The sequence below is a fragment of the Ceratina calcarata genome, unplaced genomic scaffold (genome assembly GCF_001652005.2).
Source record: "Ceratina calcarata isolate Rehan_Ccalc_2016 unplaced genomic scaffold, ASM165200v1 scaffold329.2, whole genome shotgun sequence".
Taxonomy (NCBI): domain Eukaryota; kingdom Metazoa; phylum Arthropoda; class Insecta; order Hymenoptera; family Apidae; genus Ceratina; species Ceratina calcarata.
In genome coordinates this window covers 1,928,604-1,936,327 of record NW_017155624.1, presented here as the reverse complement: position 1 = coordinate 1,936,327, position 7,724 = coordinate 1,928,604, and positions in this window count along the sequence as shown.

Below are 7,724 nucleotides of genomic sequence, written 5' to 3'. Positions count from 1 at the left end.
TTTCGACAAATACTTCGAATAAAAGTTGTAGGTGATACTATTACCTATAAAAAATTTGAAATCACTATAATTTTAGATTTTTAATAGTAATAGGAATCTGTAATAATAAATTCAACATTAGCATTGTTTAAGTATACAGCCTATACATCCTTAAATTCTTCTAAAGTTCTAAAGTGGAGAACAAAGAGATAAATACTGAATCGATTCCTGCCAATTTGAATTGTGATCAATCTTACATCGATTGGTCTGTTCAATATTAAAAAGCGTTTGGTTACTTCGTAAACACTTTAATTAAAAGCAGGTGCGATGGAAGCATCAAAGATGAAGATCTTTGATGTTACTACAACCTGAAAAGACGTTAGGTCCGCTTCAAACGGTTCAATGAAATTAAGCGTAGCATGTTGTACGTCCTTTATCCGGTCTTCGCGCTGATTGGGGGATCTGTAATGTCGTTAGGCCGTGGTTTTCAACCGGCCGTTCCGCCGTTTCTCCTTTCGAGGTCGGAGCAACCGGCGAAGATTAGTAAGATTAACCAAGATCCTCCTTCTGCGAGGCTTTCCGCGTTCTGAGGTGGGCGTAAGTCCAACAAAGGAGCACGTGGCTGTTCGTGGCTACGTCTCTGATGCTCCAGATTCCCCCAGTGTACGGGACAAACCTGTTTCGGTTCATCCGGTGGGACGACCGTGTACCCTACCTACTTACTTCTTCTATCTCTCTTTGCAGTCTCGAGTTTAATTACGCGTTCCATGAACGTTGTTATCCGAATAATCCTCGTAGATACATTTTCGAATAGATTAAAATACAAAAGTTTTTAATGGGAGATACATTTCGAATAGATTAAAATACAAAAGTTCTTAGTATACTCGTTGCTATTATTATTCGCAGTTCTTTTATAGAAAACAGATCGATTCTATCGACAAATCAAAATATTCGAACGAATCTATATTATGAGAGTGAGTAAGCGGGGGACGAATGGAAGCTGGGGTAATATTGATTCTACACGATTGCCGGGGGCAAATCTTGCGAATCGAGATCCAGTTCTGGAGACGTATTAGGGAAGAAATGAATCGGGCCGTGGAAGAAGGAGAGGGGAAACTCCGTTAGGTAAATCACGTCCGACGAGGCGAAGACGGTCAGAAGTTCCACGAAGGAGTAGGGGATGGAGTATGTTTGAATTACAGAGCCGGGAATTTACGTCGTCGTGAAATTATGGATGCCGATTGCTACATCGATCCAGCAATTTCACGGAGACCGCCAATTTCCACGTGATCTTCATCCCCGCTGCCGTAGGTCCGATATTAATTAACTTTAAGCTGCGAAGACCCGCGAGATACGAGACTTGTGCGGCTAGATACTCCTTCGGGGACCGCCTTGGGAGTGTATTTAAATGGTCACCGTTCCAGACATTTAACCGTGTATGACAAGAATATAATACATACATATTTGTCGCCGACTCAATTAAATCGAAAATACACATGCATTGTGAACATATTGTGTATCGATGGTCGAAAACTGTAAATAACAATCGATTTCGAAGAAGGCAGACAATTAATTCCAAGATATTACGTATAAATTCGATACAGATTAGGACTTCCAGTTTTTCATTCATTTAAAATACCTGGTCCGAGTCTCGTTTCACTTTCCGGTCTTGGCCGGTTATCTCCGCTGCCTAGGCCCTTCAACCCTTCTCCGGCAACGCTAATACAGCTCGAATCGGTACCGAGAGCATTCAAGTACGAACGAGGGGTGCCGCTTTCTGAGGGGGTAGGGCGAGTTTGTAGCTCCGTCGTGGAATAGGTACGTACAGATTCCAACTTCTGCGGATAGTTGAGCTTAAGGGTTCTACGGAGAAACTAGCCTTGGGGTGACCGGGGCCATGGATGATCAGGGCTGAAGTAAACTGGCGCGGGTGGGCGCGGAGGGGGAGTGAGGCCGAAGGAAAGGGGCTGGATTGGGTGCTATAGGGTGGAAGATTTCTCCATCTCGGATAGCAAAGCAACTTGAACCACAAATTCCTTTACGCGGTTCGGCATTGAGTGCATCCACGGCTACAGTCAAGGAACCGACTCGATTTCGTTAATAGGTCGCGTTCAATCTGCGCGTTTTATGCGTCGGATGTAGCGGAGAAACTTGTTCCTCAAGAAACTTGTTTAGAAACGACATCCTCTTATCGTTTCTTTAGAAACGACGTTCTCTTATCGCTATTACTTACGATTTTAATTATGAATTTCGAGCGGAAAGAATAAATGCATAATTAATTTATTAGACTATCATAAGGAATGTAATAAGATTTCTATAACGGAGAATAATACATATATATTATGAATAATACATATATAAATGAATGTATATTATGAATTTTTTTAATCATGTGGATAAATCGGAGTTTCTTTAAGGCGAAACGCAATTATTTTCTCGAAGGAAATTACAGTTTAAGTCACTGTTTATGCATCACTTAAAATGCAAACCGTGAGAAACATAAATTACCCTATGAATCAAGTGACTTCGTGAGCACTTGTAAAGTGCCGTGGTCGTAAACCTACCATTTACTACACTCTGCATTTAGGGTCCCCATAAACATTTACATTTATATTGCGTTATCGGATTGAACGCGATTAAATTTCTGATCACGTAACAAGTTGCCAATTATTGTGCTTCAACACGTCATGATTCGCAAAACTTAATATACAGCCTTGGTTAATCGAAAAAATCGTGTACAAAGTTTACCATGAATGCAAGTGGCTTTTTTTTTAGAATCTATAGATAGCATTTTTATCGAATACGTGCAAGAACCTCTCTCTTTCAATCAGACAGATCAGGTAATTGGTCATCACCGTAAGCTGTCGAGCGAGTAATTCAAGCATTTTCTTGTGCGGTACGTAAATACACGCGCTGATACAGGTGTGGGTTGCAATCCTGGTTCCAATCAAGGATCCTTAGAAGAGACTAATCAAAATTAATAGCCAGTTGCCACTCCTCCGCATCTAGGCGATACCGCGGCGCGGCGCGGAGGAGACGGTACGAGATTGGATATGTCGGCAATAAATAGACGATTGAACGCAGTCGTTCGCGTTGCCCGGCGGAAGGGATATGAAATTAATACAACTCCATCCTGCAGGCCTGTCATGGAAAGCGGTTCTGCCTTCACATAGGTATTTGCGGCATCCTTAGGCTCCTCGACCGTAAGGACCCTTCGACATGAATATCAAGGAAATTAGAGACGCTAGTAGATAGGCCTGAATTATCGTCGCTTCGACGAATCACCGATCCTTGCACATCAGGATTTAGTCTTATCGATGATTATACGTCTGTATTGATGTCACACTTCCCCGTCCCTTCGTTCTGATGTCAGATTACAATTTCCGAATCCTTCAGATATTATAATTTACATCTACACAAGCTTTATGATTAAACGAGAGCTAATTCTAAGATCAGTGTTCCATTTATACTATAGTTAGCTTTAGGACTTCGGATGATTCTAAATATAAAACTTGTTTAACGGAACAGTAAAAGTTCTAATATTTCACATACAGAATAGATAATGATTGTACGTGTAGATTTTAACTCAATAATATAAGATAGGAAACTTTATTTCGAGAGCATGCAGCAGAAGTTTGAAAGTTTAACGAGATTAATAAAACGCAATGGTTAGGTACATCGAAGCGAGGCGCGGCAGAAGTTTATATGAGATAACTTTGCATTCGACTTCTGGAATGGGTACAGTATTATCGTTTCGGGCTTAGGTACTCTTGTTGATTAGCCGTAGAAATTCGACAGCTCCGTAATCGAAAGCATTACGTTAAAATTGTTCGAGAGTAGTTAGAACTGCACCCTCTCGCGTACCATGAAGTTTTGTAACCGCTTTGAGATTTATTCTATGACGAAATTATACAATGCAATTGTCAATTAATTCTTTTTGGCAATTGCTGACTGATTTTCATTGATCGTATGAATATTTTTGAATATTTTAGTCCGTTCATATTTGCATGTAACCATCTTCTACTGTGTCCCTTGGCATTAGATATTTCCTAGCGTTCGCGTCTCTTGTCCGCCAAGACGAGTTTAGTCCGAATATGAAATTCATATTGCGCCTTTCTTTACCAACACAAGTGTCGATTGATCGTAGCAATGGTCTGGAGTGGTTCGGTCAATAGTTGGGAATTTCGAGGGTGCTCTAACTCTGCTCAGGGCAGGGACAAGAAAGATAACTTCGTAGAGAGGGTAAGACGTGGCTCGCCGGGGGTTGATTGGGTGACCCCACACCATCGTTGCTCGCCGCCCGAGCATCACCCTCCATCCAGCATCTTGCTTTCTCCGCGATCAAAACGATTTCATCCCCCGTCCAGCCTGCCCGTTGCGTAAAAATATGGCCGACCAGACGCGGTTCCAAAGGGTTCAAATCCTTCGTCCTAAAGGCTTGATGAGTTGATGGAAGGGTGGCTGGCCCTCCTTACGAGGTGTCTCCTAGGAAATTTAATAACATGCAACGTAGTTTACGTTATCTTATTTATCTTTATTAACCGATGGTTACTAAGAGAATTGTAAATTGTTCGCTTCAATGTTTCCTTGATGCAAATTAGGGCAAATCAGTCTTATTCTCGTAGCGAATGATTAGAGAAATTCTTAATATAGTAGGAATGTGGAGGAATCACATGCAATTTAACTAATTGTGTTCTTTGTGTAACGTGTAATAGGCATTGAGCAAATACTGAATGATTCAGTGAGTATTGAATGAGAGAACAGATTGGCCAGTTATTAGGAATTAAGAATTATGAGAGAAATCTGACGAGGTTTAACGACGAGGAGATAGGAAATACGTTAATTGGTATAGAGTGAGAGAGAGAAAGGAAAGCACACATGAAGATAGAAAAACATTGCTGTCTTTTTCTTATTAAGAGTCAATCAGTTACGAAAATCGTGCATGCAATTGCATGTTTAATCAAACTTTAAAAAATAGATAGAAATACTTATTTATATTTTATATTAATCTAAAACTCGTCCTAAAAACGCTTTATATTGGAATTTATCGCGTAATCTATGTAAAAGCTAGTGATGTTCTATTCCGAGGATTAATCAACCAATTATGGACAAGGACTTGGACAGTTCTGCAAAGTTTGTCCAAAGTTTAACGCGTATCTGTGCACTCGAGCTGAAGCATCGAGATCTCTTGGCAGAGAACAATGGCAAACCCTTGATTCTCTTCTTAGATAGCATCTGTATCGAGGATGCGGGGTACAGAAGAGAATGAATAAGGGAGGTCTTGCAAGCCGTTCTCAACCCCATAAAGCTACGAGGCGCAGACCGTCTCGAAGTGCCTACCATCTTAACAGCCATATTGAATTATGGTTATTACGACGCACTATCCTTACGATATTTCCTACCCTTTGAAGTCCACGGAAATTGAACCCACGAGACCCGCCTGCCTCTTTTTCGTTTGACCGTCGCTTCGAAGACTGTTCAGCGTATCAACCAATGAAAATATCAATTTTCTTGTTATGTATTGCCAAGAATTATTAAAACAAACGAATTCTGCTTATCTTTTATAATAAGCAATAAGAAATCTAAGTGTGAGTCTAAATTTTCAAATAATTTGAAGGACACTGAAGCTGTACATAAAGAGTTAGGATTTTCTATATGCACTGCTTAAAAGTCTGTCTTTAAACGAGAGTACAACATTTATTTTCAAAATAAACAAAATTCCGAAGATGAAAAATCTCGAAATCAATCTCATTCCTGTTTGAAACTGTGATTGTTCAGCGTAAGGGATAGTCGAAAGCGATGCACAAAAGGCGGTATCCTCCGCCGTGATTCCAATTATGAAAATCTCGAAGCTGGACGGCGGGGATTTCCGGGCTCGATCAGGAGGAGGCTGGGAGGAATCTCGTGGGTACGATCATTCAACTACAGGGGTATCTTGATGCAGACGCTCGCGATATCGACAGTGCATCCCTTAGGCCCGGCCCCGGAACTCTCTCCTTATCCACCTTCCTGCGTACCTCCGAATAACCTTAGTTACTTTGCTCGACTGTTGGGTTGCTGAAGCCAGCGTACAGCCGAAGTATGAAACTCCCGGTTCCTAGGAGAGTCCTAGGTAATCACCGAACTTCGCCGCTCCCTTAGGAACGGGCCACGGCCGTATCGCCCCCTCACTCCTGCCCACCCCTGCCTACTCCGCCCCCTTTCGTTTTACCCCGCGCTCGCTAGCACGAGCCGATATAACTTTGTTCCTGGGGGTGTAGTACCGTTCCACGAGAGCCAAGGCTGCCTCGTAGCTATCGCATGGCGCTCGCTTTTCTCAGCGCGGATCGTTTGTGTTCTTGCATTCTCGCGATGAACATCGCTGCGGTTATCACAGTTTTAGATTAAACTACGTGCATATTTCCCTGCGCCCTCGTAATTTTTGCATCGAGGCTTGTTAGCCAAATTATTCAAAATTAGGAATAGCGGAGTCTCTAGAAACTAATTACATTTTCAGGGATTAGGAGAACTTAATGACAATAACATAATTATGTGATGTTTATAGTAAATCGAGATTTGATCAAAGTACACGACTTGATCATTTCGTTCTTAACTTTGATTGATATCGTCCTTCCAAATCGATATAAGAATTTCACACGGTTATTGAAATTCCCGTCGTTATCAGACATTCACAGAATCTAACGAGATCTCTACGATGCAAGCTGATGCACGTTTAGTGCTTAATGTACAGCTCGTAAATCCTCGTGGTACTGAAAATCCTAAACAAGCCGTCCCTCTACCTGGTTTAATTGGATTTCTAGAAAATCCTGCAGTTGTATGTACATGTTAATACGCGTTCACCTTTATCATTCATTTGCTTTGATGTTGAAGATTGTGCATTTATGATCATCACATCATAATTTATTCGTTTTACGTTTAAGGAACGTCGGGCTGCATGAGAAATTAATAAGTTCCTAAACGAATATTCTTTCCTTCTTGTATTGAAATTGATGCACAGTTTTTCTTTACACTTACAAGAACTATTTTCCACTTAATCTGTTCGTAATAGAAATATCGATATGGTTGCAGTACAAAATGAGTAATAATTTCATTTTTCATCTATGCAAGGATAGATTTACTTTGATATCGTTTTAAAGGCGAGGGTCGTCTTGATCCATGGGATTAATAGGAACCTTTTCTGAACCGCGTGGTGGATAACAGCTCGAAAGGCAGCGGTCAAATCGCGTACAGGTCTCGTTGGCTCACGAATCCACGAGAATTTGACTCTTATCGCGAATATTCGAAGCAAAGCGGGTCGATGGACAATAAGGTCGCTGGACGGATCCACCTATCTCAACAATGGTGGCTTATTATCTCGAACAAAAGCAGAGTTCTAGACGCGTTCAAGGGGTGATACCGGTGGAACCCCAGGAAAGATGCAGATGCCATAAGCCTACTAATGGATTCCTTCAGCAACAGCTGTCGCCTTAAGATTGACCGACTTCAACTAAATTAATCTCGACGTCTATGCCAAGCCACTTTCCCCGAATCAGGGGTCGAAGAAAACCTCTGTCAGACACAACACCAATAACCAATACTCGCGATTGCCCGCGATGCGCACAAGTCTTGAAAACATTACTCTGCCAAGCTTATACTAATCTTATCGCGAATCACTTGAAAATCACATTTGATTTATTATGTATGATTATTGTATTATTTCTGCTTAGAAAATATGTACAAGTTATCGATATGAAGTAGCAATTCTT